The 26,279-nt window shown below is 36.8% G+C and overlaps 1 protein-coding gene across 2 annotated transcripts in view; it reads right to left on the bottom strand.

The window, feature by feature from the left end:
* Positions 1–1,279: 1,279 nt before the first annotated feature.
* The window catches only part of KLF8 (KLF transcription factor 8), a 325,716-nt gene continuing 300,716 nt past the window's right edge, over positions 1,280–26,279 (bottom strand). The window contains exon 7 of one of the 2 annotated variants that reach the window (XM_070605587.1): positions 1,280–2,438. The gene's annotated coding sequence lies outside the window, so the exon portion shown is untranslated. The remainder of the gene's footprint in view (positions 2,439–26,279) is intronic. The other variant, XM_070605585.1, reaches the window with a different exon arrangement.

Raw genomic sequence — 26,279 nt, 5'->3', positions numbered from 1 at the left:
TCTTGCTCTCTTCCTTTTTGGTTTGATGACTTTCTATAGTGTTATGTTTAGGTTTCTTTCCCTTTATCTTTTTTATAGCTATTATATGTTTTTTCTTTGTGGTTATCATGAGGTTCACATATAGCAGCCTATAATAACCTATATATGTATATAACAGTCTATTTTACATTGATAGCAAGTTAAATTTTAATACATTCTACTACTTTACTTTTTAACTCCCCCCTACATTTTATGTTTTTGATGTCGCATTTTACATCTTTTTATCTTTTGTATTCCTTAACTAATTATTGTAGTTATAGTTATTTTTACTACTTTTGTCTTTAGCCTTCATACTTGCTTTATAAGTGATTAATTCTCTAATGTTACCATATATTTATCTTTACCAGTGAGATTTTTACTTTCATATGTTTTCTTGTTACTAATAAGAAAAACCTTAAAGTCCCTTTTACAATTCTTGTAGGGCCAGTTAGGTGGTGATGAACTCCTTTTGTTTTCTGGAAATCTATCTCTCCTTTAATTCTAAATGATAACCCTGCTGGGTAGAGTATTCTTGATTGGAAGATTTTCATTTAGGCACTTTGAATATGTTATGCCACTTCCTTTTGGCCTGTGCACATTCAGGTTAGAAATCTGTTGATAGTCTTATGGGGGTTTCTTTGTATATAACAAGTTGTTTTTCTCTTGTTGCCTCCATGATTCTCTCTTTATCTTTAACTTTTGACAATTATAATATGTCTTGGTGTAAGTGTCTTTGAGTTCTTTTTGTTTGAAACCCTCAAGGCTTCCTGGATCTGGATGTCTGTTTCCTTCTCCATGTTAGGGGAATTTTCAGCTATTATTTCTTCAAACAGGTTTTCTGTCCCTTTATTTCTCTCTTCTCATACTGGGGCCTCTATAATGTGGAGGTTATTCTGCTTGATGTCATCCCATAGTTTCTTAAGCTATCTTCACTTTTTTCCTTCCTTTTTTTCTTTTTGCTGCTCTATTTGAGTGAGTTATCTTGCTATGTCTTCCAGTGCACTGGCTATTTCTTCTGCTTCACCTAATTTGCTGTTGAACCCCTCTAATGTATTTTTCAGGTCATCTACTGTATTATTCAGCTCTATACCTTATATTTGGTACTTTCTTACATTTTCCTTTTGTTGAAGTTCATGCTGTGTTCCTCCATTCTTCTCCTGAGTCTGGTGAGCATGTTTATAACCATTAGTTTGAACTCTTTATTAGGTAAATTACTTCTCCCTTTAATTTAAGCTTTAATTAAAGTTTATTTTTCTAGGTATTTTATCTTGTTCTTTTGTTTGGAGCATTCCTCAGTCTCCACATTTTGCTTGACTCTGTGTTGTTTCTATGTATTAGGAGACACAGTTATCTCTTCCAGCCTTGAAGTCGTGGCCTTGTGTAGGAGATGAACTTTATCATTTAACATTGCCCTGGCTCTTGGTTGTCTCTCAAACCTTTGTGATTATCTAAGCAACCTGATTTATTCTTGTTAGCTATCAGTTGTTGAATGTGTTCCAAGATGTGAGTATTCCAAAGGAGGGGATCTCAGTCAGCCCCTAGTTTCAGGCTTATGGAAAGCTAAACCCTCAGGCAGCAGCTTTTAAGGTATGCAAATATATACAGTCCAGTGAGATCACAATTGAAAACCATGCTGGCCTCCAAACCAGGCAATCTGGAGGTTTTCTCTTGGTCACAGTCGCAAAAGTTGGGGCTCCATATGAGTGATTGAGTACCTTTCTGACAGGTACTATTGAGCTATAATGAGGCAAAGGAAGAGTGCATAGATGGCACCTCCCAGCCTATGTTCCTAGGGGCACTTCATAGCCCCTAGACATGTGGTAAACCTGAAGCATGACCCTTGAGCTAAAGCTCCAGGATAAGTAAATAGGCCTTTTCCACAGGAAGACTTGGGGTGTATTTCAGACTGCTGTCCACACAGTGCCCTGGGGGTGGTAGCCTGCCAAGAATGGTCTCTCCAATGGTTTCAGACCTGTGGGGCCCAGAAACACAGTCCCTCCTGACAACCAGAGCCAGGTGCTCAAGGGGCATCCCCTGTGGGCTGCACATTCCCACCTGCTTTTGTGGGGCTGTGGGAGTGACTCAGGAGTGGGGTACACTTCTGTTGGTTTTGGCAGAGCTAGAAGAGCAATGCAGTGTTGGGACCCCTGGCTGCCAGCTCTGGTAAGGAGGTGGGCGCCACATGGATGTGGGACATGCCCAGTGGTGTTAGTAGGTTAGAGGTAATATGTAAATATGGTGCCCAGCAGCACCAGCAAGGTACCGGGAGAATATAAAAATGGTTCCTACCAGTGTCTCTGTGCCTGGAGAGAGTCCCAACAGGTTCCTGCCCCTGTGGTGGAGGCTTTAAGATTAGCAGATAAAGGGAGAGGTGACGTCAGCATCATGGCAGAGTGAGCTCTTCCCTTGGAGTCTCCTCTCTAAAATATAACCAAAATGACATTCATACACCAACCAAGGACATATACATATCACAAAAGACATCTTAGAGACCCATACAGCCATACATCTGAATGATGTGGGGGGGGTGTGGATCCTCCAGAGAAAGTGGAAGCTGATCTGCAGAAGCTGTGTGGAGAGATATGGGCCATGGTAGCAGGAAATGCACAAGTGAAAAGGTCATCACATCCCCATCTGGTACTCCAGCCCCAGAATCATTTGGAGCACGGTGTGGAGAGTCTGGTAATTGTGGTGGGGAAAGTGAACAGGTGAGGGAGGTACACTTTGCCTGCCCAGCACTCCAGCCAAAGAATCACCCAGAGCTAAGTTTCAGACAGCTTGATGGTGGTAGCAGGGAAAGTGCACAGCCCCAGATTCATCTGCAGCATGGTGCAGAGAGCATGGCAGTGGTGGTGGGTATAGTATGCACGTGAGCAGAGGTGCCCTATCCTCGCCTAACACTCCAGCCCCACTATCACCTGGAACAAATAGTGGCAAGCAAGCGAGCAGCAGCTGAGGGAAAGGGAAAGTGCACAGTCCAGCAATTGCCCAGAGCTCTGAACAGACAAGCAAGAGCTAGGGAAAGTGCTGTGGAAGGAGAGTACCCCTCCCTCTACCCAGTGCTCCAGATCTGCCATCAATAAGTCACTCAGAGAGAAAAGCAGTCAGTTGCTGGAGCTGGGGAGCCCCTGTTGATGTGGGACCCAGACTAGACAGAGCCTGAGCCTCATCTAGTGGTGGTATTTGACAGCTGTGACTAGATAAGAGCACCATTAGGAAGCAAAAACCTACTCCATCAAGCAGTATGAGTAGGTATATTAAATCTCCAGACCAGAAGGAAAGTGACAAGTACCCAGAAACCAAATCTGAAGGCATAGAAATCCATAACCTAAATGACAAAGAATTGAAAACAGCTATCATAAAAAAAACTCAATGTGTTACAAGAAAACACAGAAAGACAAATTAACAAATTCAGGAGCTTCTTCACAAAGGAGATTGAAACCATAAAGGAAACCCAATCAGAATTACTGGAGATGAAAACCACAATAGATTAAATAAAGAAAAATCTGGACTCCCTAAACAACAGAGCCGACAATATGGAGGCCAGAATCAGCCAGCTGGAAGATAGCACTATAAAAATGCTTCAGATGGAGGAGAAGAGAGAACTAAGACTAAAAAGAAATGAAGAACCTCTCAGAGAAGTATCTGACTCAATAAGTAAATACAACATAAGGATTATAGGTATTCAAGAGGGGGAAGAGGAGAATGGAGCAGAAAGCTTCTTCAAAGAAATAATTGCTGAGAAACTCCCAAACCTGAGGAAGGAGCTAGAAATCCATGTGAAAGAGCCTCCAGATCTCCTAATTTTGTCAATGTAAAAAGACCCACTCCAAGGCATATAGTAGTGAAACTGGCAAAAGTCAAGGACAAAGGAAAAATACTAAGGGCAGTAAGGCAGAAGAAAATAACTTACAAAGGAACCCTTATCAGGCTTTCGGTGGATTTCTCAGCAGAAACCTTACAGGCTAGGAAAGAGTGGCATGATATATTCAAAATACTTGAAGACAAAACTTGCAACCAACAATACTCTTTCCCGCGAGGATTTCCTTCAGATATGACAGAGAAATAAAAACCTTTCCCACACAAACAAAAGCTAAGGGGGTTCACTGCCACTAGACCACCCATACAAGAAATACTCAAGAAGGCCCTCATACTTGAGGGAAAAAAATAAGAAAGGGGCTACAAAACCCTGAGCAAGGACATGAATAGGTAGGCAATAGTCAAAAATGGAATTTCTCTATCAGATCATGGTAGTAAACACTTAGATTTAACATCAAGGATAAAGAAAAGGAAAACACCAAAACAAAAATGATCTCATCATTTTAAGCACAAACTCACAACAGAAGATGGAAAAGGATATAACAAAAATAACTTAGAAGGGCAAGAGAAAAGGGATGGCATCAGAATAGTCTAAGGAAATAAGAGGCTATCAGAAAATGGACTATCTCAACTATGAGACTTTTTATACAAACCTAATGGTAACTACTAAACAAATAATTAGAATAGAGTCATTGATGATAAACAAGGGGGAAATGAAGAAAACCAGCAGAGAAAACTACCTAATTAAATCGGTAGTCCAAAATATACAGGATGGGAAACAAAGGAAATGCAGAACTAGGAAATGTGCAATAAGGTGGCAATATTAAGCCCTCATATATCAATAATCACTCTAAATGTAAATGGATTGAATTCTCCAATCAAAAGACACAGAGTGGCAGGAAGGATTAAAGAACGAGACCCAATAAAATGCTGCTTCTAGGAAACATATCTCAGCTCTAGAGAAAAACATAGGCTCAGAGTAAAGGGATGGAAGACAATACTCCAGGCTAATGTCAAACAAAAGAAAGCAGGTGTTGCCATATTTACATCATACAAAGTAGATTTCAACATAAAACCGGTAAAGGGAGACATGGAGGGGCAGTATATAATGATAAAAGGGACTCTCTACCAAGAAGACATAACACTTAGAAACATGTACGCACCTAACACAGGAGCAGCAAAGTACATAAAGCAACCATTAACAAACCTAAAAGGAGATATCAATGACAGCACAGTAATAGCAGAGGACCTCAACACCCCACTTAATATCAATGGATAGATCATCCAGATGAAAAGTCAACAAGGAGATAGTGGACTTAAATGAAAAACTAGACGAGATGAACTTAATAGATAGATAGAGAGCATTCCATCCAAAAACAGCAGAATATACATTCTTCTCAAGTGCACATGGAACATTCTTGAGGATAGACCATATACTGGGAAACAAGACAAACCTCAACAAATTTAAGAAGACTGAAATGATATCTAGTATCTGTTCTAACCAGAATGCCATGAAACTAGAAATCAAGTACAAGAAAAAAGCTGGAAAAGGAACAAAAAGGTGGCGACTAAACAACATGCTACTGAAGAACCAATGAGTTGTTGAAGAAATAAAGGGGGAAATCAAAAAATATTTGGAGACAGGGGCCGGCCTGATGGCACAGCAGTTATGTGTGCACGTTCTGCTTCTCCGCAGCCAGGGGTTTGCCAGTTCAGATCCCAGATGTGGACATGGCACCACTTGGCATGGCATGCTGTGGTAGGCGTGCCACATATAAAGTAGAGGAAGATGGGCGTGGATGTTAGCTCAAGGCCAGTCTTCCTCAGCGAAAAGAGGAGGATTGGCAGCAGTTAGCTCAAAAAAATTTGGAGACAAATGAGAATGAAAACACACCATACCAACTTTTATGGGATGCAGCAAAAGAAGCCCTAAGAGGGAAATTTATAGCAAAACAGGCCCACATTAACAAGTAAGAAACAGCTTAAATAAGCAATCTTAAACTACACTTAACAGAATTAGAAAAAGAAGAATAAACAAAGCCCAAACTCAGCATAAGGAGGGAAATAATAAAAATTAGAGCAAAAATACATGAAATTCAAACAAAAAAGACTGTAGGAAGGATAAATGAAACAAGGAGCTGGTTCTTTGAGAGGATAAACAAAATTGACAAACCCTTAGCCAGACTAAGAAAAAGAAGAGAGAAGGCTCAAGTAAGTAAAATTAGAAATGAAAGAGAAGAAATTACAATGGATACCACAGAAATACTAAAGATTATAAGAGAATATTAGAAAAAAGTATATGCCAACAAACTGGACAATCTAGAAGAAAAGGATAAATTCTTAGACTCTTCCAACCTCACTAAACTGAATTGAGAAGAAAGAGAGAATCTGAATAGACCATTCACAAGTAAAGAGATTGAAACAGTAATCAACAACCTCCCAAAAAATAAAAGTCCAGGACCAGATGGCTTCTCTGGAGAATTCTACCAAACATTCAAAGACAATGTTTTATCTATTCTTATCAAACTATTCCAAAAAACTGAGGAAGACAGAAATATTCCTAACACATTCTACGAGGCCAATATCACACTATGTAAAAGCTAGACAAAGACAGCACAAAGAAAGAAAATTGTAGGCCAATATCACTGATGAACATAGATGCAAAAATCCTCAACAAAATATTGGCAAACCGAATATAGCAATACATTAAAAAGATCATACAACATGATCAAGTGGGATTTATACCAGGGCACAGGGATGGTTCAACATCCACAAATAAATCAATGTGATAGACCATATTAACAAAAGGAGGAAGAAAAACCACACGATCATCTCCATAGACACAGAGAAAGCATTTACAGGATCCAACACCAGTTCATGATGAAAACTCTCAATAAAATGTGTATAGAAGGACAATACCTCAATGTAATAAAGGCCATAGATGACAAACCAACAGCAAACATCATACTCAATGGGGAAAAACTGAAAGCCATCCCGCTGAGAACAAGAACAAGACAAGGGTGCCCATTCTCATCACTCTTACTAAAGGTAGTACTAGAGGTTTTGTCCAGAGCAGTTAGGCAAGAAAAAGAAATAAAAGGATTCCATATAGGCACTGAAGAAGTGAAACTCTCACTTTTTGCAGACTACCTGATTTTATATATAGAAAACCCCAAAGAATACATTGTAAAACGATTAGAAAGTAATCAACAACTACAGGAAAGTTTCAGGATACAAAGTCAACTTACAAAAATCGGTGGCATTTATATACTCCAATAAAGAACTAACAGACCAAGAACTCAAGAATACAACCCCATTTACAATTGCAACAACAAGAATAAAATATCTGGGAGTAAATTTAACTAAAGAGGTGAGGGACCTCTACAAGGAAAAATATAAGACATTACTGAAAGAAATTGATGATGATGTAAAGAAATGGAGAGATATTCCATGTACATGGAGTGGAAGAATAAACATAGTTCAAGCGCCCATTCTACCTCAAGCAATCTACACATTCAATGTAATCCTAATCAGAATCCCAATGACATTCTTCACAGAAATAGAACAAAGTATCTTAAAATTCATATGGGGCAACAAAAGACCCCAAATAGCCAAAGCAATCCTTAGAAACAAGAACAAAGCTGGTGGCATCGCAATCCCTGACTTCAAAACATATTATAAAGCTATTGTCTTCAAAATAGCATGGTACTGTTACAAAAACAGGCACACAGATCAATGGAACAGAATTGAAAGCCAAGAAATAAAACCATGCATCTATGGACAGCTAATCTTCGACAAAGGAGCCAAGAACATACAACAGAGAAAGGAAAGCCTCTTCAATAAATGGTGTTGGGAAAACGGGACAGCCGCATGCAGAGGAATGAAAGTAGACCATTATCTTTCTCCATACACAAAAATAGACTCAAAATGTTTCAAAGACTTGAAGGTAAGACTTGAAACCATAAAACTTCTGGAAGAAAATATAGCCAGTACACTCTTTAACATCAGCCTTAAAAGAATCTTTACAAATACAATGTCTACTCATACAAGGGAAGCAAAAGAAAAAATAAACAGGTGGGACTTCATCAGACTAAAGAGCTTCTGGAAGGCAAAGCAAACGATGATCAAAACGAAAAACAACCCGCCAACTGGGAGAAAATATTTGCAAATCATACATCGTATAAGAGGTTAATCTCCATAATACATAAAGAAATCAGACAACTGAACTACAAAAAAATAAACAACCCAATCCAAAAGTGGGCAGAGGATATGAACGGATATTTTTCCAAAGAAGATATACAGATGGCCAATAGGCACATGAAAAAATGCTCAACATCGCTAATCATCAGGGAGATGCTAATCACCAAGAAAAAAAATAACAAATGTTGGAAAGGATGTGGAGAAAAGGGAACCCTCATCTACTGCGGATGGGAATGCAAACTGGTGCAGCCACTTTGGAAATCAGTATGGAGATTTTTCAAAAAATTAAAAATAGAATTACCATATGACCCAGCTATCCCACTACTGGGTATTTATCCAAAGAACTTGAAATCAGCAACTCAAAGAAACTTATGCACCCCTATGTTCATTGCAGCATTATTCACAATAGCCAAGATGTGGAAGCGATCCAAGTGCCCATCGACTGGTGATTAGATAAAGAAGATGTGGTGTATATATATACAATGGAATACTACTCAGTCATAAAAATGACATAATCTTCCCATTCACGGCCACATGGATGGACTTTGAGGGCATCATGTTAAGTGAAATAAACCAGACAAAGACTAACATTGTATGATTTAACTCATATATGGAATATTAACAAAGTTACTGACAAAGATTATCAGACAAACCACCTTCACATATTGCCTGGGCACTTTTCAAACTGCTGCTTCTGCAATGGGTCTCATGGCAAGGGAGATGGCATGTGAACACTTTAAGAGCAGAATCTCTGCTCCCTACAGCACTATGGTTATGGTCATAAGCCCTGTTGTTTGTCAAAGTCAGAGATTTTGGGGGCTTGCCTCACTGGTGCAGGTCCCAAGGGTTGGGGTACTTAATGTGTGGCATGAATGCATTGCTCCTCAGGGAAAAGCTACATATTTATGAGATTCCTCCTGACTATGGGACATTGTGCTGTGTCTCTGACTCTCCTACCCAGCTGGATTTGGTCCTTTTATCCTTTGCTCTGGAGGAGCTGTTCATCTAGGTTTCAGGTCTTTTTCAGAGAGAATTGCTCCATATTTAGCTGTAGATTGGTTGTGTCTATGGAAGGATGTGAGTTCAGAATCTTCCTATGTTACCATCTTGAACCCCTCACTCTCAATTTAAAAAAGAAACCACTTTATTGAGTTATAATTGACATACAAAAAAGAGTACATATTTAATGTATAAAACGATGAATTTGGAGATAAGTATACATCCATGAAATCATCAGCACAGTCTATACCATAAATATATCCATCACCTCTAAAAGCATCCACTTGCTCTCCTACTTTATTGTTACTAGTGTTTGTGATAACAACATAAGATCTACCTTCTTAGTAAATTTTTAAGTATACGATACAGTATTATGAACTCTATGCTGTATGCTATACAGTAGATCTCTAGGACTTATTCATCTTGTATAACTGAAACTGTGTACTCTTTGACTGATACTTCTCCTTTTCTCTCTTCCCCCAGCCCCTGGAAACTACCATTCTATTCTCTGCTTCTGTGAGTTTGACTATTTGAGATTCCTCATGTAAGTAGTATCATATAGTATTTGTCTTTCTGTGCCAGATGCCCTATTTCACTTAGCATTTCTTCTAAGTTTACCCATGTTGTTGGAAATGGTAGAATTTCTTTCTATTGTAAGAATGAATAATATTCCATTGTGTGTATATACTATGTTTTCTTTATCCATTTGTCCACCAATGGTTATTTAGATTGCTTCCACGCCATGGCTACCGTGAATAATGCTTCAGTGAATATAGGAGTGTAGATATCTCTTCAAGATCCTGACGTGAATTTCTTTGGATATATACTCAGAAGTGTGATTTCTGGATCATATGGTAGTTCTATTTTAATTTTTTGAGAAACCTCCATACTATTTTATATAGTGACTGCACCAATTTACATTCTCACCAACAGAGTACAAGGGTTTCTTTTTCTCTACCTCCTCACCAACACTTATTTCTTGGTTTTGTGATAATAGCCATCCTAACAGGTTTGAGGTGATATCTAATTGTTGCTTTGGTTTTCATTTTCCTGACGATGAGTGGTGTTGAGCACCTTTTCAGCCATTTGTATGTCTCCTTTGGAGAAATGTCTATTAAATTAATTTTCCCATTTTTTAATCTCTTTATTTGTTTATGTTGATTTGTTGGAGTCCTCTATACATCTTAGGTATTAACCCTTTATCAGATACCTGGTTTTCAAATATTTTCTCCTATTCTATAGGTTGTCTTTTTGTTTTATCCACTGTTTCCTCTGCTGTGCAGTGGTTTTGTCCTCTGATTTGTTCCTTTTTTTTTTTTTTTTTTTTTTGCTTTTTTTGCTTGTGCTTTAGGTGTCATGTCCAAGAAATCATTACAAAGGTCAAAGTAAAGAAGGTTTTCCTCTATGTTTTCTTCAAGGAGCTTTATGTTTTCAGGTCTGATGTTTAAGCCTTTAATGCATTTTGAGTTTATTTTGGTGTACCTTGTAATATAAGGGTACATTTCATTTTTTAAAGTGGATACCCAATTTTCCCAGAGCAGTGTATTCAAGAGACTATTCTTTCCCCCTTTTGTATTCTTGGCAGCTTTGCCAAAGATCAGTCGATTATACATGCATGGGTATATTTCAGGCTCTGTATTCTGTTCCATTGGTCTATATGTCTGTTTTTATGCCAGTACCATACAATTTTTGTTACTGTAGCTTTGAAATATGTTTTGAAATCAGGAAGTATAATGCCTTCAGTTTTGTTCTCACTCAAAATCACTTTGGCTCTTGCTCAAAATCACTTCGGCTATTCTGGGCCTTTCGTGGTTCCATATCAATTTTAGAATTATTCTTCTATTTCTGTAAAGAATTCCATTGGGATTTTTTTTAAGATTTAATTTTTCCTTTTTCTCCTCAAAGCCCTCCGGTACATAGTTGTGTATTTTTAGTTGTGGGCCCTTCTAGTTGTGGCATGTGGGATGCCACCTCAGCATGGCTTGATGAGCAGTGCCATGTCCACATGCAGGATCCGAACTGGTGAAACACTGGGCCACCGAAGCTGAGTGCGCAAATTTAACCACTTGGCCACAGGGCCAGCCCCTCCATTGGAATTTTGATAGAGACTGCATTGAATCTCTAGATCACTTTGGGTAATATAGACATTTTAACCATATTAATTCTTCTAATCCATTAACATGGGATATATTTCCATTTATTTTTGCTTACATTAATTTCTTTCATCAGTGTTTTAAAATTTTAGTTTACCTCTTTCACCTTCTATCTTAAGCTTATTGCTAAGTATTTTATTATTTTTGATGCTATTGTAAATGAGATTTTTTGAAATTTCCTTTTCAGATAGTTCATTTTTGGTGTATAGAAGTGAAACTGATTTTTTCTGCTGATTTTGTACCCTGTGACTTTACTGAATTTGTTTTTTAGTTCTAAAAGTTTGTGTGTGAGTGTGTGGAATCTTTAGGATTTTCTACATACAGTTTCATATTATCCGTAAACAGAAGTAACTTAACTTCTTCCTTCCTAATTTGGATAACTTTTTTTTCTTGCCTATTTGTTCTAACTAGGACTTCCCACACTATATTGAATAGAAGTGGTGAGAGTGTACATCTTTGCCTTGTTCCAGATCTTGGAGAAAATCTTTCAGTTTTCACCACTGAGTATGATGCTAGCTGTGGGCTTGTGATGTATAGCCTTTACTGTGTTGAATTAACTTCCTTCTATACTTGATTGATGTAATCAAGTATACCAATATACTTGATTCATATAAATGTTATGAAACGGTGTTGAACTTTGTCAAATGCTTCTTCTTCATCTATTGAGATGATCATGTCAATTTATTCTTTTTTCTGTTAATATGGTGTATCACATTGATTGATTTGCATATGTGGAACCATCCTTATATCACAAGAATAAATCCCACTCGATCATGGTGTATGCTCCTTTAATGTGATATTGAATTAGAATTGCTACTATTTTTAGAGGATTTTTGCATTGGTGTTCATCAGGGATATTTGGCTGTTAGTTTTCTTTTCTAGTGGGGTCTTTGGCTTTGGTATCAGGACAATGTTGGCCTCATACAGTGAATTTAGTGGTCCTCCTTTCATTTTAATTTTCTTGGAAGAGTTTAAAAAGTATTATAATTGATTCTTCTTTAAATATTTGGTATAATTCACCTGTGAAGACATCTTTTCCTGGGTTTTTCTTTGTTGGGTGACTTTTTTATTACTGATTAAATTTCCGTTTTTGTTATTGCTCTGTTCAGGCTTATGATTTCTTCTTGATTCAGTTTGTCGGTTGTATGTTTCTAGGAATTTATTGATTTCTTCTAGGTTGTCCAATTTTTTGGACTAAAATTTTTTATAATAGTCCTTTATGATCTTTTGTATTTCTGTGGTATTGTGATTTCTCCTCTTTTATTTCTACTTTTGTTGATTTGAATCATCTCTCTTTTTTTCTTGGTTAGTCTGGCTAATGGTTTGACTACTTTTTTAATCTTTCCATAGAACCACCTCTTAGTTTTGTCAATTTTTAAATTACTTTTTTATTCTCTATTTCCTTCTTCTTGCTGTAATTTTTATCATTCCCTTCCTTCTGTTAACTTTGAGCTAGTTTTTTCTTTTTCTAGCTCCTTGTGGTGTAAAGTTAGATTGTTTATTTGAGGTACTTCTACTTTTTAAAGTATGTATTTATTGCTGTAAACTTCCTTCTTCTTAACACTTTTGCTGTATTCCATATGTTTTCATTTGTTTGTTTTCTTTATTTTTGTCTCAATATATTTCCTAATGTCCCTTTTGATTTTTTTTGACCCAATGATTATTCAAATATGTGTTGTTTAATTTCTATGTATTTGTGAATTTTCTTATTTTCCTTTGTTACTGATTTCTAGTTTTCTTCCATTGTAGTCAGAAAACATTATTGGTTTATTTCAACCTTCTTAAACCTCTTAGGACTTATTTTGTGACCTAATGTGTGATCTATCCTGGGGAATGTTGTATGTGTGCTTGAGAACAATGTGTATTCTGCTACTTTTTAGTGAAATGTTCTGTATATGTATGTTAGACCCATTTGTCATACAGTCTTGTTTAAATTTGCTGTTTCCTCATTGATTTTCTGTCTGAATCATATATCCATTTATTGAAAGTGTGGTATTAAAGTCTCCTACTATTATTGTATTTCTGTCTATTTCTCCTTCAGACCTGTGGGGGATCATAATTAGCCACCCTGAAATGTATCTCTTTGGCATGAGGATTATTTGGGGCTGGTTACTTTTAAGAAACTGCAAACGAGGAAGAAGCTCTGAAAAGTAGAAGTTATCCTTGTAGCAGACATTTACATTGGTAAGGGAAATTTCCATTTGTAAAGGTATCTCCCTCTCTGTACCAGGAAGAAGGGGGGATGACCTTATCTCTAGAAACTCTTATCAATGTGGAAGGCAAGGACTTAAATCTGCATAATAACCTTACTCTTGTTTACTGTACTTTTCTGGTAATTTCCCACAACTGACTCCTCCCACTCCTAACATCCTCCTTTGTCTTTAGCTGAAGATAGTATTTAAGGTAACAGCCTCTGCCATTTGGGTTTCTCCCAAGTATACATGTTATAAAGCTTTGTTTGATTTTATCCTGTTATTCTGTCTCATGTGAATTTAATTCATAGCCCAGCCAGAAGTTCCTAGTGGGCAGAGGATTTGTCTTCTTCCTCTACAGATCTGTCAATCTTTGCTTAATATATTTAGGTGCTCTGATGTTGGTGCATATATATTTCACTTTTTCATTATGTAATGACATTCTTTGTCTCTTGTCATAGTTTTTGAACTAAAGTCCACTTTGTATTATATAATTATAGCCATCCCTGCTCTCTTTTAATTACCATTTGCATGAAATATCTTCTTTCATCACTTCACTTTCAGCCAATGTGTCCTTAAATCTAAAGTGAGTCTCTTGTAGAAAGCATATTATTGGATCCTTTTTAAAAATCCATTCAGCCACTCTACATCTTTTGATTGGTCAGTTTAGTCTATTTACATTTAAAGTAGTTATTGATGTGTAAATACTTACTATTGTCATTTTCTTCATTGTTTTCTTTCTCTTTTTTAGTTTTTTCCTCTCTTCCTCTCTTGCTGATTTCATTTGTATTTTGTGACGCTTTTGTAGTGATATACTTTGAATCTTTTTATCTTCTTTTTATATCTACCATAAGTTCTTTTTCTTTAAGAGTTTACACTTTTAGAGCAGTTTTGGGAAGGTGGGAATGTTGGTGAGAATGCAAACTGGTGCAGCTACTATGGAAAACAGTATGGAGAGTCCTTAAAAAATTAAGAATAGAACTACCATAGGATCAAGCTATTCCACTGCTGGGTATTTATCCAAAGATCATGAAAACACAAATCTGTAAAGATATATGCACCCCTATGTTCATTCTGGAATTAATCACAATAGCCAAGACTTGGAAACAACCTACGTGCCCATCAAGGTATGAATGGATAAAGAAGATGTGGTATATATGCACAGTGGAATACTACTTAGCATAAAAAAAGGATAAAATCTTACCATTTGCTGCAACATGGATGGACCTTGAAGATACGCTAAACAAAATAAATCAGAGGGGAAAGTCAAATGTCATATTATTTCAGTCATAAATAGAAGATAAAAACAACAACAAACAAACACATGGATACAGAGATTGGATTGGTGGTTACCAGGGGGAAAAGAGGGTGAGGAATGCAAAAGGAATGATTAGGCATATATGTATGGTAACGCATGATAATTAGTCTTTGAGTGGTGAAAATGATTTAATCAACATAGTAATTGAAATATAATGTTGTATATCTGAAATTTATATAATGTTATAAACCAATGTTACCTTAATAGAAAAATAACTTCCAAAATGAAAATTGTTAACAAAGCAGAAAGAAATAAAATGAAATAATAAAATACCTCATCCTCTTTTTCCCTAATATAAGATTCTCCTACTAAGAGTTAAAAGACATACTCTGGAGCCAATGATCACTACGTCCTAAAGTGCTTTATTATCATTAAACTCTGCCCTTTTCTCTGTGTTCCCACCGCCACTATCCTAACTCAGAACCCTAAAAATTCTTGCTTGGATTTTTCCCTCCCCTCCTCCTTTTTGCCAAATGAAATGTGGACAGGCTGTAAGCAATCTTGGACCATACAGTAGATTCCTAACTAGTCTTCCTGCCCCTTGTCTAGGTACCCTCTTATCTGACTTCCATAAAACTTCCAAAGATGTGTGTCACTGGTTAATAACTTTCATTGTCTTTTCAATACTCTCAATACAAAATTCAAATTTTGCAGTTTAGTACCCAAAGTTCTCATGATCTGATTCCAGGTTCATCTCCATCCCCTCCACCCCAATAAATTCCTTTTTCGCTTTCCAATTTAACTTCATTCGCATTTGCATTTCAGATTTCAGCTGAAGAGCCACTTCCTCCACGAAACCTTCCTTGACTTCCAGTCTCATTTTCTTCTTATGTCCTCCACATCCCCCTGTGCAATATCATAAATTGTATCACTCTTTCTTGTAATCACTTGTTTACTTTTCTGGATTTCCTACTATATTATTGACATTTGATGGTGTGATCTGTGACTGATTCATATTGGTATCTTGAGCTCCTAACCCTATATCTGGTATATAGTAAGTACTCAATTAGTTTTTATTGAGAGAATAAATCATTGAATGAATAAAATAATTAATATCCAACTGATATTTGCAGGGCTTTTTTTTCTGATGAAGATTGTTGCTGAGTTAACATCTGTGCCAATCTTCCTCTATTTTGTATGTAGGATGTTGCCCCAGCATGGCTCAATAAGCTGTGCATAGGTCCATACCCAGGATCCAAAACAGTGAACACCAGGCCACCAAAGTGGAGCATGTGAACTTAACCACTACACCACCAGGCCAGCCCTGATGTTTGCAGTTCTAATTCTGAGAGTGGGAAGACCAAGTATGCCAGATACTTTCCAGAAAATTGCTTTACTAAGGTTTATTAAAACTCTGAGTATGCCATGATTAACAAAAAACATCAATAACAGAAATTATGTACAGAACATTAAGATCCCTATGACTTACTTTTACTTATTACCTCAATGAGGTTGAGAGGTGGGGGTATATGAACTTATAGACTCTTAGTGGAATCAGAAAAATGTTTTACCTGCTTTGTAAGTGATTAAATGAGAAATTTCTTCTGGCATAAAAGTCTAATACTATTTATCTTTTGAATTTTGTGTAATTCAGGTGCCTGCCAGTTTCTAGCATATGAATACTATGTTCCCTGGAGTGAAAAGGGCCTTAGATAGCCAGATACAAGTATCATTCTCTGGCTTAGTATATGTTGGCACAAATACCATTTAGGCATTTTCCACCAAGACAGTCTCCAGCCACGAAAAAAGAGAAATGGGTAAAATCCCTTAATATGTATAGACATATTTAAAATCTTTGAGCTGTTTGAGGAAAACAAAGGATCTGACATGTAAAGTATAATAAACTGCTGCTAACTGGAGGCCCACCCAATGATTAAATAAGATAAAAGTTTTCAAGCATTTTAATCACTCAAGACTAGAACATAAGAGACAAAGTTGTAGTAGAAAAAGTGAGATTAATATTCAGAAAACCTGAATTCTGATCCTACCTTTATGAATGACTAGCTAGAATACCTTGGGCACAAGTCATTTTCCATCTTCAGGTCCTCAATTTACTCTGTTATAAAATGAGAGATAATTGAAGTAGATTATTTGTAAAATAACTTTCAACTTCAATATTCTATGATTCTTTCCATTTTTCATAATCTTTTTAGAGAATATATCTGCTTTAAGGGACCTCCATCTACAGTGGATTTTGTCATACTTTACATTCAGTTCATACTATAGTGAAGGCCAAGGAGTGGAGTTAGCCTTGGGCTAAAATTCCAGCTTCATAATTTACCAGCCTTGGGACCTTAGGGAAGTTAACCCCTCTGGGCATCAGTTTTATCAATTTTAAAATAAAAATATTAATACTGTTCAATTGGAATTGGAATGAGTATTAAATATATGCAAAGCATCTAGTACCGAGCAGTATAGAGTGGGCATTTGAGTGTTAGTAGTTAGCACAATCCCTTAAAAATGCTCTTAACTAGCATCTATTTGTGTGTGTGTGTGTGTGTGTGTGTGTGTGTTTTCTGAAGCAACTACTACAGATATTTCTTTTGGTAATCCTCTGAGCACAGCAAGCAGCCCTATGTTGCTTATCAAGAAAGAAACCTAAAGAAGTGAATTTCCCCGAGTCAAAATTAGCCTCAAATATAGAATAAGAACTCCTAATCCTTAGCCATTCTGAAACTTGACAAATCATAGTCTCTCTCTGTTGTGCTAAAGATAATTTGAGTTATCTATTATTGTTGATTCTGAGAAGAAATTATTTCTACGTGTGGATCTATTTTTCAGAGGAATAAATAAATAAATTTGGAGCTGTCAATAGTTAACACATCATTTTCTACCTCTGGTCACATATACTATAGCCCTATAATAAAGATAGCAGGAAACGCCCTCTTAAAAATCTTCAAATATAGACATGTGGAGACAATGGGCACACAAATCCAAACATTCTATAGAATAGCCCTCAGAAGGCCCCATTTTGAAGTTTATTCCTGAGCTCCCTCCTACACCTATTTATTCTATCCCTGTTATCCCACTTTATCTAGCCCAGTTCTTATGAAACTTTAATGAATCTATAAATAAACTGAGATCTTGTTAAATGTAGATTCTGATTCAGTAGTTCTTGGGTGGGGCTAGAGATTCTGTGCTCAGCAGTGAGAAGTAATCTGTGAAATGATCTACTTCCCCTTTTTTCCTCTTCCATCCAATTGGAATGTGGACATGGTGGTAAGCCACCTAGGACCATGCAGATAAGGACAATACCTTAGTGATGGTAGAGAAATAAGATAAATGGAGCCTGGGCTTCTGAACCTCTAGAGCTGTCATATCACTGCTTATACTCAGATTATTGTGAGAAACAGAAATACATTTTTATTTGTTTAAGCTGCTGCCATTTTCTATTATGTCAACTATATCGTATTATAATTAGTGCAGAATTGAAAGATTGAATGAATGATTGAATGAGCTTGGCCAGTATTCTGTCCTCCTCCAACCTGGTCTCAACCTATTTACCCATCATCATTATAATTATTACTATTCTCAACATCATAGCAACTAAAATACACTGAAAGCTTACAATGTGCAAGGCACTGTGCTAGATGTTGCTAGTCCACAAACTGCACTTTAAGCAGCAAGAACCTAGCTAACTTTTACCTACTCTCAAGTGTCAATTATTTCAACAGCTCTATGAAGTAGGCATTATTATTATCATTCCCATTTAACCATTGATAAAGTGGAGAGAAGTTAAGTCATTTGAACAATACCATACACTAGGGAAAATATGAATTAAAATTTTAACCACAGCAATTAGACTCAAAAACCCCTTTTTGTATACTGCTTTCTCAGTTTATTTTGAATATATCTCCAAAATATACCTTTCCTCTACCCTTGTCATTTCTAACTTAAGCAAACAGACAAGAAAATCTCCAAAACATACTGTCAGTTTTTTCTTGAAGAGCTATCACTGACTATTTGAAAATGTCAGCTTTTGAAATCTTAACGTCAACAGAAGGTGTGGTCATACATTCTGGCTTTTCACTGAAGCTACTTATGACTCTCACACTAAGGAATTCGTGTCCCTCTTTAAGGTACTTTTAATTCTCATTCTGTTTTTGACCAACATATTTTGAGTAACTGGGACTTAGCCTCCCAGAATGCACATTTGGTGCCTAGGTTTTCTCAATCAGCTTCTCCATTTGCCCTAGTCTCCTGGGCCATACACACAAAAGGTCCCAGAACATTCATAGATCCCTTCCCCCTATAAAGTTGCCTCTTAAAGAGCAGATTTGCAAGCTTTATGTGAAATCCACATGAGAAACAGAGGTGCTACAAAGATCTTTTCTTTTCAAATCATATCTTTTAATGCCTATGCATAGGAGAATCTTTGTGCTCAATACTGAAAAAGATCCTCTACTTGAAGCTCCTTTTTGAAGTATAATAGATCATAAGAAACCTGGAGACTTGGATAATCCAATAATCCAGTGACCAGAACACCTCAGACATGGCCACACTAATGCCACCTCTTAGAGATAAATATAAGTTTATCATAAACTAACCAATCCCAATATGTCCCCACCTGCTTGAAATTCACCCAAGAGCTGAATTCATCAAGACCTCATTTGCTGGCACTTGTAGGAGTAACTCAAGCAAAATTTTATGGTACCTGTTTCTCAAGATACTTCCTCAGTCACTGACTGGGTTATTCAAAATTCTTTAGTCTTTAGAGAGTGATAGCTGCAAGATGGCAGACTAAGTATCTAGCAGACTAGGATAACAGACAGGTCTTCCTTCCCCTACAGAGACACTAAGTTAACAAGAAAATAGACCAGAATAACATTGTGAGAGCTCTAGAGATTAGTTCAGAAGCTACAGCACACAGGCTATTGTAAAACCAAGAAGGGGTTCTAGCAAAAGGGGTAGGAAAATGTGCCTGTCCATGGCCCCCCTCATGTGGCATAGTGCAGAGAAACCAGAAGTAAACCCCCGTGGAATAGTTCAGAGAAACCAGAAGGAAACTCCCCATACTGGTGATCCTCCCTCAGGACAGAAACAGCAGTGGACTGTTTGTCAAAAATTCTGACTTTTATGAGAGCTTCCCAAGAAAATAGATTTTTGTCTCACGTTACTCAGAGCACTGACAGGACTGGTGGTGCTAGGGAAACAGAAGCCACTGAAACAGAGACAATCAGTGTGATAGAGCTGCGGTGCCACAGGCAGGTGTCAGAAGGTGAAAGAGATCAAAAAAGGTTTGAGATATTTTAGAACCTGCAGCCAGGCTGATTAGTGAAGGTTATCCCCTATATGAAGCCAGTTCACAAAGATTGGGAGAGGTGGTTGTCTTATTCAAAGGCCCAAACCCCAACAAAAGATTACAAGGCACACAAAGAAATAGGGAAACATGGCCCAATGAAAGCAACAAAGTAAAACTCCAGAAACTGACCCTAAAGAAATCCAGATATATGAGCTACCAGGAAAAGAAGACAAAATAACTGTCATAAAAATGCTTAATAAGCTAAAAAAGAAAGAGCACTGATAATAAAAATGAAATGAAATAAGGAAAATAATACATGAAAAAAATGAGAATAACCACAGAATATCAACAAAAGGATAGAATCTAAAAAAGAACTGAACAGAAAATCAAGAGGTGAAAAATACTGTAACTGAACTGAAAAATTCATTCGAGGGCTTCAACAGCAGACTTAACAAGCAGAAGGAAGAATTGGTGACGTTGACAGGTCATTTGAAATCATCAAGTCAGAGGAGCAAAAGGAAAAAGAGCAAATAAAGCCTGAGACTTACAGGACATTTACCAACAGAACAATATATGCATTATGGGAATCCCAGAAGGAGAAGAGAGAGGGGCAGAAAGCTTATTTGAAGAAATAACAGCTAAAAAATTTCCAAATCTGATGAAAGAAATGGACATACAGATTCAAGAAACTCAGTCTTAAATTAGCATAAAGTCAAAGAGAACCACACAAAAACACATTATAATCAAATTACGTAAAGTCAAAAAGACAATGAGAGAATCTTGAAAGCAGTGAGAGAAAAGTGATTCATCACATACAACGGAGCTTCCATAAGGTTATCAGTGGATTTCTCAGTATAAACTTTGCAGGCCACAAGAGAGTGGGATGATATTTAAAGTACTGAAAGAAAAAAAAATGTGTCAACCAAGATCACTGTATCCAGCAAAGATAACCTTCAAAGTAAAAGAAAGATTAGGATTTTCCCAGATACAACAAAAGTTGAGGAGGTTCATTACCACTAGAGGAGGTTCATAACCATCTCTTCCAATCTTTGCTCTACAAGAAATGCTAAAGGGAGTCTTTCAAGTTGAAACAGAAGAACAGCAGAAAGAAACACAAAGCTGCTTGAGAATATAACATATCATCAGTAAAGGTAAATACATAGACAAATATAATAACTAGCACTATTGCAATTTTGGTGGATAGAATTTAAATGAAAAACTAAAAAATAAATATAAATATGTTAATGTGTATTCAATATATAAATATGTAATTTGTGCAGAAGTTTATCTTACACCATGTACAAAAATCAACTCAAAATGGATTAAAGACTTGAACGTAATACCTGAAACCATGAAACATCTAGAAGAAAACATAGGCAGTACGTTCTTTGACATCAGTCTTAGCAGCATATTTTCAAGTACCATGTCTGACCAGGCAAGGGAAACAAAAGAAAAAATGAACAAATGGGACTACATCAAACTAAAAAGCTTCTGCACAGCAAAGGAAACCATCAACAAAGCAAAAAGTCAACCTAACAATTGGGAGAAGATATTTGCAAACCATATGTCAGATAAGGGGTTAATATCCATATATACAACGAACTCATACAACTCAACAACAAAAAAAACCCAACAAAACAATTAAAAAATGGGCAAAAGATCTGAAAAGAGATTTCTCCAAAGAAGAAAAACGGATGGCCAACAGGCATATGAAAGGATGTTCAACATCATTAGCTATCAGAGAAATGCAAATGAAAACTACATTGAGATATCACCTTACTCCCGTCAGAATGGCTACAATTAACAAGACAGGAAACAACAAATGTTGGAGAGGATGTGGAGAGAAGAGAACCCTCGTACACTGCTGGTGGGAGTGCAAACTGGTGCAGCCACTATGGAAAGCGGTATGGAGTAACTCAGAAAATTAAGAATAGATCTACCATATGCTCCAGTTATTCCGCTGCTGAGTATTTACCCAAAGAACTTGAAAACACAAATGCATAAAGATACATGCACCCCTATGTTCATTGCAGCGTTATTCACAATAGCCAAGACTTGGAAGCAACCTAGATGCCCATCAAGGGACAAATGGATAAAAATGATGTGCTATATATACATAATGGAATACTACTCAGCCATGAGAAATGATGAAATCCAGCGCCCTTTGTGACAATATGAATAGACCTTGAGAGTATCATGCTAAGTGAAATAAATCAGAGGAAGAAAGTCAAATACCATATGATCTCACTCATAAGTAGAAGATAAAAACAACAACAAACACATAGCAACAGAGATTGTATTGGTGGTTACCATAGTGAAAGGGGGGAGGGGGAGGGCAAAAGGGGTGATTAGGCTCACATGTGAGGGGATGGACTATAATTAGTTTTTGAGTGGCGAACATGATGTAATCTACACAGAATTTGAAATGTATTATGATGTACATCTGAAAGATATATAATGTTACACTCCAATGTTACTGCAATAAAATTAAAAAAATTTATAAAAGATGTAATTTGTGGCAACAATAGCAGAGAGCAGGGGGTGGAGCTGTAAAGAAGTAAAGTTTTGTATGTGATTGAAGTTAAGTTGTTATCGGTTTAAAATAGAATTCTATAACTAAGATGTTTTATATAATTCCAATTTAATGGTTATGGAGTTTCAGATTTGCAAGATGAAAAACTCTGGAGATCTATTGCACAGCAATGCGAACATACTTAACTAGTGAATGGTACATTTAAAAGTAATTAAGATAGCAAATTTTATGTTAAAAAGTACATGTGTATACCTTATTGTTATGGGCTGAACTATGTGTCGTCCCCCCACTCTGTCAAATTTATATACTGAAGTTCTATCTTCCCACACCAAAAAATGTTACAGTGCTCAGAGATAGGATCTTTAAAGAAGTAATTATGGTTAAATGAGGCCATTAAGATGGGCTCTTATATTTATAAGAAGAGGGGATCAGGACACTGATAGACACAAAGGAAAGACTATGTGAAGACACAGGGAGGTGATGGCCATCTACAAGCCAAGTAAAGAGGCTTCAGAAAAAACTACTTCTGACAGTACTTTGATCTTGAACTTCCAGCCTCCATAACTGTGAGAAATAAACTTCTGTTGTTTAAGTCAAAAGAATTCTTAAGTCTTCAATAGTATCTATCTAGTCCTATATGAACGACCCAAAGAATACACTGGCCTTTTAATTCCATGAGCTCCTCATCTCCAAAACCCTTTTACTCTCTCTTACCTTAGCCACCCACTCCCATAGACCTTAACATCTCCAGCAACTGCACTACTTCCAAGATCTTGGCTTGAATTCCAGCCCCTTTGACCACCACCTCCAAACTTTGAGATCACTTATTTTTGACCTCAGTAAACTTCCAACTTAGTGATCCCATTGCTTTATTGATCCTCCTTTTTTAAAGTGAGCTTAGATTTTATGTTCCATTTAGTAGAATTATTGTCTTGAAAGCAACTCTCTTGCTCCTCTTCCTTATACTTATCTGTCAAAACCTAACTTTTGTTGAATGTATCAGTCCATCTTCTCTATGCCTATGCCTGAATATCTGACTGTTCCTGGAGAAAATTATACGGTACAGGTGACTGGCATCACTTTAAATTTGTAAACTAAATCCTCAAATGGTCATCTAACCTGAACAGATCGTGCTCTATTTCCCTAGTAAACATTCTTTCCCATTTCCTGAAATGACTACTTCATACCTTCTCATTTCCTTAAATATTTACCGTGAAAAGTACCTTATTTTCAGATAGTTACCACATGGTACTTCACTGAGAACAGAAAAGTCATCTCAGAGAAGCAACTTAATTCTTGCCACTAAATCATAAGGTAGCCACTAAGTTCCTATGATTCTTGGTTAGAAGTTTTCTGTATATTTCTTTTCATTCTCCATACAAATTTTAATCCCCCCTTGTTATCATTGGCATCCTCCACCATGTTTATTGTTGAAAGCTGTTAAATTAGTCCGGAGTCTTCAACTCTGGTTATCTGGTGTCCCCATGCATGAGATTCTGAACAACTTGCTCAAGTGCCAAACCTAGAAGATAGCTGTGGTAGGTTTAAAGACTACATTCTTTGCTACTCCCCAATTGTAATAGGGATTTAATTCTCTACCCTTTGAATCTGGATTACCCTTAGGGACTTACTTGGTCAATAGAATGCCATGGAAGTAATGTTCTGGGGTTTCTAAGGCTATATCATAAGAAGCCTTTCAGATTCCAGATAGGTTTTTATAAATGCTTGTTCTGGGGGAAGCCAGCCACCATGTTAGAACTATGACTTTGAAATTGCCATGCTGTCAGGAAGCTCAAACCAGCCACGTGGAGACAATTTATGGAGAGGGAATGGGAGACATGCCCAATAATCCCTCTTGGCCAAGACGTCAGGCATGTGAGTAAAAAATAACGTCAATATTCCAGCCCCAGCAAATGCGACATTGGAAAAAACAAAGCCAACAGCCAAAACTGTGACCCCAGACACATACTCACAGTTGAGCCATCCCAGCCATCTCCAGCCATTCCAGTCACCCAGCTGAGCTCCTAGTCATTATGAAACAGAGATGAGCTGCCCCTGTAGTGCCCTGCTCAAATTCCTAACCCATAAATCATGATCATAATACGACTGTTGTTGTTTTGTGCCACTAAGTTTTGGAGTGGTGTGTTATACAACAATAGATAGCTGGAACATCATCCTTGATTCCATTCCTCCCATCTTTCTGCACATCCAATCCATCAGTAAGCTCTCTTCAGCACTATTTCTGAATTATGTTCCCAATTCATTCATTTTTCACCATTGTTAACACATGCAGCAGTGCTTAATTATGTTTGTAAGATGAATTAGCGAATGAATGAACTGTATTACATACTTTGTGTGATCAATGAGTAAGTAGCCAGTGCCACTTTTGTAACTGCAGACTCTGTTCTAACTCAACAAAGAAACTCGGATTTGATGGAAAACTTGGACGGAATGTATATCTAATATATTTTCTCACAATTTCACTGCCAACTTCTGATCTTTCTCAATTGCCAGGATCATGAATGTCTATGCAGCAAGTGGCAAACATACTAGTAGCATGGGATATTTTTCTGCTTTATTTCTCTCCCAAAATGCCCCCAGGACATAGTTTTATATTTTTAGTTGTGGGTCCTTCTAGTTGTGGCAGATGCTTTGGATTTGAAGTGAATAGTTGGAGGGCTTCATAAATTGGAGTCCACTCCACTTAAAGAATATAGAATTTTTGCTGCAAGAAATATCCTTTAGCTTAAGAAAAATAAAACTTCTCTTATTTGTGACAAATAAGTGGAATTGTTCCTTTTGTTTTGGAAAAAACAAGCCTGTATTTTCTTGAAGATAAAGAAGATAAAATACTAAAATTAGGACGTAACCCCTTAAGCAGATGAGCTAAGCATTAAGACAAGCTTATTTCCTCGTGCTTTAGTTTTCTCGTGTATAAAATGATGATAACCAATTTTACTTACTTAATTGGATTTTTATGACAATTAAATGAAATAATGCATGCAAAGCAATTGGAAGAATGGTAGGCAAATAGTAAGTGCTCAATAAATGTTAACTGTTTGTAATTAATATTGTAATTAGAGATAGAGGGTTTTAGTGGCATGACAGAAATGCCTGAATTCATAACAATAAAGAAGACAGAACATTGTCACCAGACCAGAAACTTTATGATAGCTTTTACTTTTGAGCAATAATTTTATAAATGACAATAATTAAGTATATCCACTTTCCTTATTAATTTGGACAGGTTTGATGGTTTACATTTTAAAAAGAACTGGATTTACCTTTTACAACCTCATTATTATTGGCCTTTCACTTATGCTGATCCAAACAAGATTGGAAATTTGGATATTATTGTGTGAAGAGGCGTGTTTCATTATGTCCCACCAATTTGGAGTAACAGAGTTCAGTCTAGTGTACATTATTAACAAGTCTGAATTCAAAAATATTTTTAAAAACTGGTTGAGAAAATACTTGGAACAAATAAGACTGTCAAAGAATCTCTCAAATGAGATAGCTCCCAGAAATCATTTCCTGAAGGGGTAAAATTTTCATCCATCAATCCAAGTATTTAAGAAGTCAGCAGAAGTCCAGGTATAAAACTGCACTGAAGTTGCCTGTTACTCAAGCTGGTGATGTGAGGATAGAATGTAGAGTCCCACAAGCCAGGCACAGCAAGTAGCAATACAAAAGAAGGTTAAAATATAAAAGCTGTGGAGCTGGTGTGATCTATGTTTTTTCAAAAAGTCCCAGATTGATGGAGTTAATAGATGGGAGGAGAGTCAAATGGATTCCTACTCAGATA

The sequence above is a fragment of the Equus przewalskii genome, chromosome X (assembly GCF_037783145.1).
Source record: "Equus przewalskii isolate Varuska chromosome X, EquPr2, whole genome shotgun sequence".
NCBI lineage: Eukaryota > Metazoa > Chordata > Mammalia > Perissodactyla > Equidae > Equus > Equus przewalskii.
The sequence above is the reverse complement of the archived record's forward strand: the minus strand, read 5'-3'. Positions and strand labels throughout refer to the sequence as shown.